Below are 11,794 nucleotides of genomic sequence, written 5' to 3'. Positions count from 1 at the left end.
TACACTTGTGTGTGTGTGTGTGTGTGTGTGTGTGTGTGAGGGATTTCACAGCCCATGCTCAGAGCAGCCCCACTCCTGCTCACAACCCTGTTTTGTGGGTGCCATCTGCCCCTCCCCCTCCCATGTCCATCTCCCCTTGTGCTGCTGGTCAGGAGGATTAGTGTGCTAGCATGGGAGGACTATGGATGGGGTTTAGTGTGATCAGTGACCTGAGGGAGGCACACCACAGTTTTGGGCCAGGTGATGATCAACGTTCCAGAGTTCCAGATATGACCTTGGATCTTATCAGAAGCCCATCTGTGTGTGTGTGTGTGTGTGTGTGTGTGTGTGTGTGTGTGTGGCTGAGGCACATACATTCCTGAGGACTCAGGAGGCCGTCAGTGGGAGGAACATCCAGATCAGTTGATAAGTTGAGGAGCAGACAAGGTAATGCCATCCTGAGGTCCCACGCCGCCCCCTCCTGGAAGGATTTAGCCCCTGGGACACGGGAAGTTCTGGACACGTGGAGAAGAGTGTGTAACATCTGTGTGTGACATCTGAGAACTCCAGCTCAGGCTATTGGAGTCAGCTGGTGTCTACACTGCTGGTGTTTGTGCTGCCAGACACAAACCTGGTCAATTTTCCTTTCCCCATCTTGGCTAGGTGGGTGGTGTGGCCCCTCCCTGGACATTCTGGATTGTGGTGTTGATGAAACCACTGAAGGTAGCAAAGGCATTTCCTTTTCTTTTCCTACTTCGCTCATGGATCCTAGTGATTGAAAGAGTTCTGGGGTCCCTACAGAGCCCCTGATCCATCGGTGCCAGCTCTTCCCGCTTTCCCTCTTCTCCCTCTGGCCCAGCTCCTTGCAAAGCCTCTCCACCCCCCAGTCCTCTCTGCTTTAGCCCCCTTCACTGGGGGAAGAAACCTGACTCTCTGCCCACTCTGCACCTGTACTCCTTGACTCTGAATGTGCCTGCAGAGTCACAAGATCTCACTGGTCTTGCTTTATTTTATGACCCTGGGATGCCTGGGTGGGCTAGTGGTTGTTGAGACTCTCTGCCCTTAGCTCAGATCACGATCTTGGGGTCCTGGGATGGAGCCCTGCATCGCGTTCCCTGCAGGGAGCCTGCCCTCCCCCTACCTGTGTCTCTGCCTCTCTGTGTCTCTCATGAATGGATGAATGAATGAATGAATGAATGAATGAATAAATTTATGATCTCAAACCTCAAACAGGCCCTCAGCACTGCCCAGCAATCCCACTGTATTCTCTGGTCCTGGCCTGCTCACTCTTCCCTGTCTCTAGAGGGCAATTCTACTCCCACTCTGCTGCTCCGGCTTCTTGGAACACTGTTCCCCCAGTCATCCTCGGGGCTTCTCCCTCAGGCCCTCCACATCTTTGCTCCAATGTCACTTCTCCAAGAGATCCTCCCTGCTGCTCTACCTAAACTGTGTTCCTTCACCTCCCTCAGGCTTCCTCCTCAGTCTTTTTTTTTTTTTTAAGATTTTATTTATTTACTCATGAGAACACAGAGAGAGAGAGAGAGAGAGGCAGAGACACAGGCAGAGGGAGAAGCAGGCTCCACGCAGGGAACCCGAGGTGGGATTTGATCCTGGGTCTCCAGGATCACACCCTGGGCTGAAGGCGGCGCTAAACCACTGAGCCACCTGGGCTGCCCCTCTTCCCTCTTTCCTTCCATTTTTCTTCATCACATCTGTCACCATCTGACTTACCCATTATTTCTTGTCTCCCCTTCTAGAACGGAAGTCCTACTGGGGTAGGGGTCTTTACTTTATTCACCGCTGAATCCCCAGAGCCCAGAACAGAGCACACAGGAGGCATGCAGCAAATGCCTGTCAAATGGATGAGAAGCTGATTTCTCAGCTCAGCTCCTCAACACCGAGCACTCATGCTCCAGCTGTCTCGGATTTAAGGTGTGTCAGGTGCAACCTCAAGGGATTCAAAAGGTGGCCTCAGAACACCTGGGAAACAGATTCCATCTGAATGAGCCCCAGTGGGATTGCTGAGCCAGCCATGGGCGGGGAGGGGACTGCATAACACGAGTGCCTTCACAAGATGGTGATGCGGAATCTGGAGCAGGTTGTTTCTAGAGGATGCTGCTGCCAGGCTGCAGGATCGGGCCACCTTCTCAGGCAGGGAGAGCAGCCCCTTTAGGCTGGGCAAGAGTTGGGAGACTGCTGGGGTCCTTGCCCACCCCACCCCACCTCACCCCTGCTTCCAGGGGCCTCTGAAGCCAGGGTGGAGGCCTGGGTAGATCCACTAGCTGGATTCCAGGGAGTGTCGGCAAATTGCCAAAACTCACTGGAATACTAACCATTCACCAAGCCCGCATTAGGTCACTAGTCCTCTGAAGGGCCTCTGAGGTGGGCACTGCAATTAACCCCATGTTACAGACAAAAAAGAACACACAGTCACTCAGTCAAGGTCACACAGGCTGCACAGGGCAGCGGAGCCGAGATGAGTGCCCAGGAGGGGGGCCTCTTGTCCACAAAGCTACACCAGCTCTCTGCCTCAGGGCAGGGTGAGGCATCGTGCTTGCCCCTCACAAGAAACAGAATCATGGGGATAGGGGAGGGTGATTTGCTAACCCCGCTTCCATGCCTTGTTGACAGAGAGGACTGGAAGATCTGGGCATAGCTTGTGATTGACACAGCAGCCTGCTGTGACTAGCAGCTCTGGGGGAAGTGTGTGTGTGTGTGTGTGTGTGTGTGTGTGTGTGTGTGTGTGTGTACTCGCACATGCCTGTGTTGGTAGCTTTGCTGTGGGACCTTCCCTTGAAATGGCCTTCCTGATGGGGCAGCAGGACTGGAGGGATGCTGTGTCCACAGGAATGGCTGTAGGGACTGAGCTCTGGTAGTCAGTACAATGCCAGGGCCTTTGGGGCATCAGTCAGCACTTCTGTGGTTACGAGTCAACTGGGGAGAAGGCTCTGGAACAGACTCCATTTCCTGTATTCATGTAGCTACATATGCCTGCTGCCCCAGGCCGAGATCCTGGAGGCTTTTATTTATTTTAAAGATTTTATTTTTTTATTTTTATTTTTAAAGATTTTATTTGTTCATTCATGAGAGACACAGAGAGAGAGGCAGAGACACAGGAGAGGGAGAAGCAGGCTCCATGCAAGAAGCCCGACGTGGGACTCTATCCCAGGTCTCCAGGATCACATCCTGAGCTGAAGGCAGGCGCCAAACCACTGAGCCACCCAGGGATCCCCAGATTTTATTTATTTATTCATGAGAGACACAGAGACACAGGCAGAGGGAGAAGCAGGCTCCCTGCAGGGAGCTTGATGGGGGACTAGATCTCTGGTCTCTAGGATCACTACCTGAGCCGAAGGCAGAGGCTTAACCACTGAGCCACCCAGGTGCCCCAATCCTGGAGGTTTTTAGAGGAAGCAGGTTCAATCAGAAACATGCTCAGGACTCAGCCTTGTTGGTAGAAGTCCTTAAGTGGTCCCCATTGATTTAACCCTTTAGCCATCTGTCCCAAGATCCCAGTTGGGTCTGAGGATCAGATGATCCCCTTCAGGGAAATGGCAAGATTGCCCTTGTGGAGAGCTGGTCGGGAAGCCAGTGGTGGGGACTCCCAGAGCACACAGGCTGGGAGGGCAGAGAACTGCCAGATGTGGCTGCTGAGTCAGACTCAGCTCTGCTCAGCCTGCAGCTGTGACCAAATCAAACCTTCACCAATAAAATCTGTTAGTAGTTAGTGGTCCTGGCAGGATCGCACCAGGTGTAGTGGAAGTCCCAGTAGGTCTGAGGGGGGCCACAAGGCTGAATTTCCAACCTCTTGTGTCCCCTACACCGGGTGCAAGGGCAGAAAGATGGCCACTGTCCTTCCCATGTCCTCCTAGAGGATTTGTGCCCAGCATATATTATCACCCTTCGAGTTACGGGGCTTTGAAAAAACTCATTCCAGGAAACACCTGGGTGGCTCAGTGGTTGAGCATCTGCCTTCGGCTCAAGTAGTAGTCCTGGGGTCCTGGGATGGAGTCCTGCACCAGACTCCCCGTGGGGAGCCTGCTTCTCCCTCTGCCTGTGTCTCTGCCTCAGTGTGTCTCTCATGAATAGATAAATAAAATCTTTAAAAAAACAAAAAAAATTGTTCCATAGGATATTGACCAATTTTTATCTAATTTATCAATCTTATTTCAGGACTTCTTTTGTTTTTCCCCTTGACTACATATATATTGTCATATATGCCTATTTCTTTTTATTTTAATTTTTTTATTTATGATAGTCACAGAGAGAGAGAGAGAGAGAGAGAGAGGCAGAGACACAGGCAGAGGGAGAAGCAGGCTCCATGCACCGGGAGACGTGGGATTCGATCCCGGGTCTCCAGGATCGCGCCCTGGGCCAAAGGCAGGCGCCAAACCGCGGCGCCACCCAGGGATCCCTATATGCCTATTTCTTATATCCTCCTTTACACTGGTTTTGTCATCTTGCTGGCTCCATTGTCTTCCTCACAAAACAAACCTGAAGCGCTCCCTGTCTAGTTGTGTGGGAATTCTCTCCCTGTCTCCCTTTCTCTCTCTGCTTCAGCTAAGACCTCAGGCAGCCATCTGCAGGCCAGGGCGGGAAGAGTTCCATCAGTGCAGGGCGCGAGTGACAGGTGTTGGGTGTTGGACCCTGGTGGAGCTCCCACTACCGGTCCCATCCCTGCCCTCAACTTGACTTACAAAGGGGAAGAGATTTATCCTAGGCCTCCAGGTAGGCAGTGGCTCTTTCTGCCTCTCCTAGTCTCTTTTTGCCCTTTGGAATTAGACCAGGGGCCTCCATCTTTGGGGGGGAGGGGTGTGGCCTCTTTCCAGTTTTATCACTGGAACATTGCCCTTGAGGCAGACACCAACCAGACCTGGAACCTCTTCTGGGGTGGTGGGGGCTCAGGACCAGAGAACCAGCGGTAGGGGGCATGTCAGAGGGGAGCCTAGGGGCCAAGCTCCTTTTGGAGCTGGTGACCTCCCACTCTGCCCGATTCCGGGGCCCACAAACATGCGGCAAGTGGCGTCTCAGCTTTGGAGTAGTTTATTACTGTGACCTGGAGAGGAGCTGCTGGAATGGCTTCCCCAAGAAGTGTCTAGTCTCCAGCCTTGGGCCCGGCCAGGGCTGATATTGGTATCTGCGGGTCATGGGAGCACCAGGCTGTGGGATGAACAGAGCCGCCTTCTGGGAGCTGAGTTGCTACAGGCAAGGGGAGCTGAGTGACCGGCTGGGGAAGGCATGTCCTTTCTCCCCTCGTGCCATGGGGGTGCTGCCAGTGCACCTGGGACAGTGCCATCCCTGGGATGGCCTGGGCATCCTCGGGGAAAGCCCGGGCATCCTCTGGAGCGGCCTTCACCTCCTCCAAGAAGGCCTTTGCTTCCCTCTTCAGGCTATCATATGACACGGTCAGCTGGAACAAAGGTTGCAGGGCCCAGAGGTGGGTACCAACCCCAGGCAAGGCTGTTCCTAACCCCCCCTAGCTGGGCTGGGAGGCAGGGAGGAGGCAGCACAACAAAGAAAGAGGGTCCTGGTCTGGGGTCTTACCAGGTTTTGCAGCTTCTCCCTCAGGGCTCTGTTGTCTGCTTGGATAGTGCTCAGGGACTCCCGAAGTCTAGAATTGTAAGAGACCCCCTTCAGCCCCCGGGTTGTTGTCCTAAGCAGCTTCCTCCAGCCCCAACATGCATCTCCTGCACGAGCTGTGTGACCTGGACCAGCCCTCCGGGGGAGAGGGTTTCACCAGAGCCTAGTCTTATTGTCCTGGCAAAGCCACATGGGGAGGGAGTTGTTCTTCCCAAGTGATTAGCAGCAGGAGACCCAGCCAAAGACAAAGCGTGTTTCTTCTCTTCTTTAGCAAAAGAAAGGTGGGCGACTCCAGCCAGAGACAAGCGTGTTTCTTCTCTTCTTTGGAAGAGAAGGGTGGGTGACTCCATTGTGCAGGCTAGCCATCCCACCCTGTTGGGCTGCAGTGGGGACCGTGACAGAATTCTGTGTGGTTCCAGGCTGGCAAGAGGGGCAACCCTGGAACTCATCCTGCTTGAGGGCTCCGTGCATGAACAGAAGTGCTGACCACTCAGATCGATGCTACAGGAGCCCACCTGCAGCCCCGAGGGACCAGGTCACACTGCCCCACCCCCAAACCTCTGTCTCCAGGTAGAGATCTGACCCTGGCATCACCGCAGAGGGGCAGGTGGCCGTGGAATGACACAGACCCAAAGTCTAGAGCCTGGCGTCCAGAGAACAGACCCCTACCCCTGCTACTCCTCAGACCAAACTACCCCCTCAGGTTCTTGGACCATTAAAAGTGGAGGTTCCTGACAGGCAGCCTTAGAGACTGCTTACTGACCAGGTGTGTAGGCATGAAGTTGACTGATGGGAAGGAGCTATGGCTCCTCTGCCTTTGGGGCAGGTCCCCCTCACACAGGAGGACACTGGTACTTGGGAGAGAAGGGACCTACTGGCTAGTGAGGAGGTCATCCAGAGCAGAACAGTGAGAAGGCAAGGGAAGGAGGGAATGAGGAGGGCCAAGGGAAGGTGCAAACCCATAGCCATCGAGCCTCAGGCCCTGACCTCAGTGGGAGGAAAGCCCTGGCACCCTATCTGCCCCCACCTGCCACGGCCCAGCTCACCTCCTGCAATCATTCTGCAAATGGCTGATTTCCCTTGAGGTGCGCCGGGGCCCCCAGTCTTCCTTGTCCAGGAACTGGCACTCCTGGATATCTGAGGCCCTGGGACAAGGGTTGGACCAGAGGGCCTAGAGGTTGGGGGAGGGGAGGGTGAGGAGCATGGAGGAAGGGGGGAGCCCAAGGCCCACATCCTGTATGGGTCTCCCCTCTGCCCATTCCAGGGCTGAGTCCGGGCACAGGTCTGCATGTTAACAGAGAGAAGCACCCTCTGCCTCCCTCCCCCCCCCCCCACACACTCACACAGCCTTACTTTCCAGGGTCTTTGGACTCAGTGGGCTCCGTTGTGCTCAGGAGTGTAAACAGGAACGTGACAGTAGGTTCTGGTTGTGAGTCCAGCTTTTGCTCTGAAGAAGATGGCTTTGGCAGAGAAGGTGCCACAGTGACTGAACAGCATAAGGGGACAGCCCAGGAGACTGGGTCCTCGCACACCAGACAGTAAGACAGCAGGGATGATGGCTGGCAGTTCAGAGGTCTAGTCCCCAAGAGGAAGAATTTCTCTGGCCACCTGCCACCCTACCTGCCACCCCTGCTCTCTACCTTGGGAAGCCCTGGGCTTTCCTGTCACCTCTAAGACTGGCTCCTCGGAGACCTGAGGGTCTTCTGGCTTCTGCTTCTCAACAGGCTGTGCTTCTGGCTTCACCATGGGCTTATAGTAAGCTCTTCTACTGCCCCTGGGAAACTGAAGGAGACAGAAGCCCAGTTGGGGAGCCACATCCACCATCCTGATGATTTCCCCTTTCCAGCCTTATCTGGTCTTTTTGGGAGCAGCCTCCAGTCTGGAGAGCCTCTACCACTTCTGCCCGGCTAATGAGATCCCTCAAAATTAGGGTGACCACATTTAGCAAATAAAATACACGGACACATAGTGTAATTTGAATTTCAGCTGAAAACCAAGTGCTTTTAAAAGTATAAGTATATCCTTGGGGGATCCCTGGGTGGCTCAGCGGTTTAGCGCCTGCCTTCGACCAAGGGCATGATCCTGGAGTCCTGCATCGGGCTCCCGGCATGGAGCCTGCTTCTCCCTCGGCCTGTGTCTCTGTCTCTGTCTCTCTCTCTCTCTCCCTCATGAATGAATAAATAAATAAATAAATAAATAAATAAATAAATAAATAAATCTTAAAAAGTATAAGTATATCCCATGCAATGTTTGGGAAATATTATACTACAAAATGATTATTTATTGAAATTCAGGGATCCCTGGGTGGCGCAGCGGTTTAGCGCCTACCTTTGGCCCAGGGCGTGATCCTGGTGACCCGGGATCGAATCCCACATCGGGCTCCCGATGCATGGAGCCTGCTTCTCCCTCTGCCTGTGTCTCTGCCTCTCTCTCTCTCGCTGTGACTATCATAAATAAATAAATAAATAAATAAATAAATAAATAAATAAGAAATTCAAATTTCTCTAGGTGGTCTATATTTTATCTGGTGACATGCTACATGCTGACAATATTTCATAAACGGAATTCCTGCAAATGCAAGTTATTGGGTATCCAGGCATCAGGGGCGCCCTACTGAAAGGAATCCTATAGAAGCTTGTAAGAAAGCAGAGAATCCCTCCCATTTTTGGTGTTACAATCATCTATTGATCAGACACAGAGAAGCAAATAGTGTGGCATTCAAGCCCCCCTGTTATGAACACCCTCGTTTGTAATCCTGTTAATATCCCACTGACCCCAAACGAGCGTCTGCTCAGACCAACCAGGAGCCTCACTTTCCAACACCAGCCTGAACTGTCCCCACTGCCACACTCTGGCCCATGTTGTCCTGCCCTCTCCTGTTCCCTCCCTGCTCTGCAATCTGAACTGGACTCACTCTTTCCTCTGCTGAGCATTTCGCCCCCCCACCCCGAGGCCCCCTTGGACTAGCTCACAGTGGAGCCAGAGCTGGGCTCAGCCTGAGGATGCGTTTGTCTCTACGGCAGTGTTAGATGTCCCACTGAGCAGGCTTGAAATAGCAGCTTCTCTCCAAGTGACAAAGTCTTACTTAAGTCAACAGATGGAATCATCACTAGTTCTTTTGGTCTCAGATTTTTCAGAATCTTGCACATCTGCTGGCTCAGCAATGGAGGACAATCCAATCGGAAGACAAATAGTGACCTCAGATTTGTCCTTTACACTGAGCTCCCTCTGGGCTTTTGATAGGCCCATGGGTTGTAGCAGGGGTCCTACATAGTGTACCCTCTGCAGTGCATCAAACCTTTCCAGATAGCCTAAAATATTGTAATTTCTATCCACATGATGGAAACAGAATTTTGGTGGCCAGCAATACCCTGCAGGGCAGGGGGCAGGGGGCAGGGGGCGGCTAACTCTGGGGACTCACTGAGCTCCACAGTGATACCAATGCTCACAAGCAGGCAGCTCCATCACTGGGTCTGACTCGTCCCAGGGGGAAGCTGGCAGCTTATATATTTTTTTAAGATTTTATTTATTTATTCATAGAGATGCAGAGAGAGAGAGAGAGAGAGAGAGAGAGAGAGAGAGGCAGAGACACAGGCAGAGGCAGAAGCAGGCTCCATGCAGGGAGCCTGATGTGGGACTCCATCCCAGGACTCCAGGATCATGCCCTGGGCTGCAGGTGGCGCTAAACCGCTGTGCCACTGGGGCTGCCCAAGCTGGCACCTTATAAACAAGATTTATGAAACTAGCCAAGACCTTTGGCCCTGTAACATCACTTTGGTAACTAGGCCTAAAAACATGACTCCAAAGGAAATAAAATAATTTACACAGAGGTCCACGGTAGCTAATTTATACCAAGAAGAAAAACTGGAAGCAGCCTGAAGGGCCCAAATACAAGAAAAAGTCAGTAAATAATGGCAGGAACATGCTAGAACACACTTCACTCTGCTGTTAATGGTTCCCAGTAAACATTGGTTGACCAACTGCTGTCTGTGGGACGGGTCTCAGTGGGGTCCTGAGAATATACAGACAAGTGATCATGACCTGGTTCTGCCCAGAAGCTCCTGGGGCCGGGGAGGCCCCAAGTTCCCAGGTGCCCACAATGCAGGGAGATGTGCCTTTAAAGAAGCCTATACAGACAGCCCCGGCCATGAAAGAAGGGAGCCACGCATTTGGCTTAGAGCTCCAGAGACTCTACCACAAAGATGCTATTTGAGCCTCAAGAAGTGGGGGATTTGGCAAGAGGAGAGCAATCCAAAGGGAGCAGTTTGGGCAGGCCAGTGCCAAAGGGCATTCTCAATGGGACATAGTTGAGTGGGCCCGGGCTATGGCCACCGGGTGACAAGAAGGCACAGGAGACCTCTGTGTTTCTGTGCAGGTTGAGTTGTAACTGGGAGGATGGGTGGGACAAGGAGACACTGGGGGCAGGAAGTCAAAGGCCTTGGGAATGGAGACAGGCAAGTGCAATTGCTCCATGTGATGGTCTATACTGCTCCATGTGATGTGTCTACACTGCGAATACCAGGGAACACATGCCAGAGATGCTGTTACACCACAAAAGGAAGCCTCTTTTTGAGACTTGGCTTTCCATTCTTTTGGGTATTACAACCAGAAGTGGAATCGTATCGAATTTTTTTTTTTCCGTATCAAGTTTTAAGCAAGGGAGAAACGGGATATTTTGTCTAGGAAACTATTTGTCTGGCTGCAGTGTAGTTTGGAGAAGGGAGAGGTTAAAAGGAGACTGCTAGGCCAGTGCTGCCCAATAGCTGTGGGGCAGAGAGGTGTTGAAGTTAGGGCTGATGGGAAGGGGTGAGGAAGAGGGTAGAGCTGCGGACAGCCCCTGGGCTCCTGGCTTGTGTAGTAGCTAGGTCACCCAGGGTGATACTGCCAGCATAGGGAGCACAGAAGAGGCAAGCTGATGGATGAGCTGAGTCTGAGATGACAGATTCTGAATTGAGATGTAGTTTTACAAGACAGCTCTAGATTCTGGTTTGGAGCTCGGGAAGGAGGAATGGGATGGAGATAAAGACTGGCCATGAATGAGCAAGGTGGTGACCCAGAGAGCCTGTCTTCAACTGGCAGGAACAAGCAGGTTGGAAAAAAGGGCCCAGGACTGAACCTGGGTGTCCAGATATCTCAGGGGAAGTCAGGAAAGAGGTGCCAGCAGTTCCCAGTCAGTCTGAGGATGCAGCAGAGCTGAGCCTGTCACACTGGTCATTAGGGGCAGGGGTCACTGGCTGCTTCTGCCTGAGAAGTAAATGGGGTGGCGGTAGCACTTGGTAAATGGACAGAAACAGACGCTTTTGAACATTCTTTCAAAAAGCTTAACCCTAAAAGGAATAATGGTAGTAGTTAAAAACAGATGCTGGTCAACTTTTCTTGGTGGTTGTTTTGACGATAGAGAACAGAAGACTGTTCAGGACTGTTGGAAATAGACCAAGGTCTCAGAGATGAGAACTGAACCTAAAGCCAAAGTGGAAAGCTGACCTTGAAATGAGAGGACTGCTCTCCTCAGCCAGGGTGGTGAGGTGGGGTCTGTGTGTGTGTGTGTATGTGTATGTGTGTAGAAATGGGGGTTGGGAAAACCGTGGGAATTGGAGGATTTAAACTTAATTTGTGGGCAGCTGAGGAGGCTCAGCAATTTAGCGCCACCTTAAGCCCAGGGCGTGATCTTGGAGACCCAGGATCAAGTCCCATGTCTGGCTCCCTGCATGGAGCCTGCTTCTCCCTCTGCCTGTTTCTGCCTCTCTGTGTGTCTCATGAATAAATAAATAAATACATCTTAAAAAATAAATAAACTTAATTTGTTCTAAAAAGTAGGAGGCAAGGACAAGTATAAGACGTTGGGAGGCAGGCCAGTTTGTGTCACCTGTACCAAGGTGCACACTTCCTTGAGCTGAGTGGGAGAATTTCCAGGAATCTGTACCTTTGAGGCCCAGGGGGCTCTGCACAGCTCCGCAGCAGGTTGGGCCAGTGGGAGGAGTCAGCTCCTCCACAGGAGCATTCAAGGGAAGGAGGGGTGGACCCCGTGGGGACTGGGTCTCCAGGCACTGGGGGGTGGGGCTGCCTGGAGGCCTCCTCTGCAGGCAGCCCCACCTTGAGGTGGCAGAGGTGAGCACAGAGTAGTGATCACTAGGCTGCTGGAGGGAAGGCTGGCTGTCCCCTGGTAACAGTCCAAAGAAGAGTCAGCTTCCTGGGGCCCTCACCTTCACCTCTGCCTCAATAAAACAGTCTCAAA

This window comes from Nyctereutes procyonoides, unplaced genomic scaffold (genome assembly GCF_905146905.1).
Source record: "Nyctereutes procyonoides isolate TBG_1078 unplaced genomic scaffold, NYPRO_anot_genome, whole genome shotgun sequence".
Classification (NCBI taxonomy): Eukaryota; Metazoa; Chordata; class Mammalia; order Carnivora; family Canidae; genus Nyctereutes; species Nyctereutes procyonoides.
Note: the sequence above shows the minus strand (reverse complement) of the source record.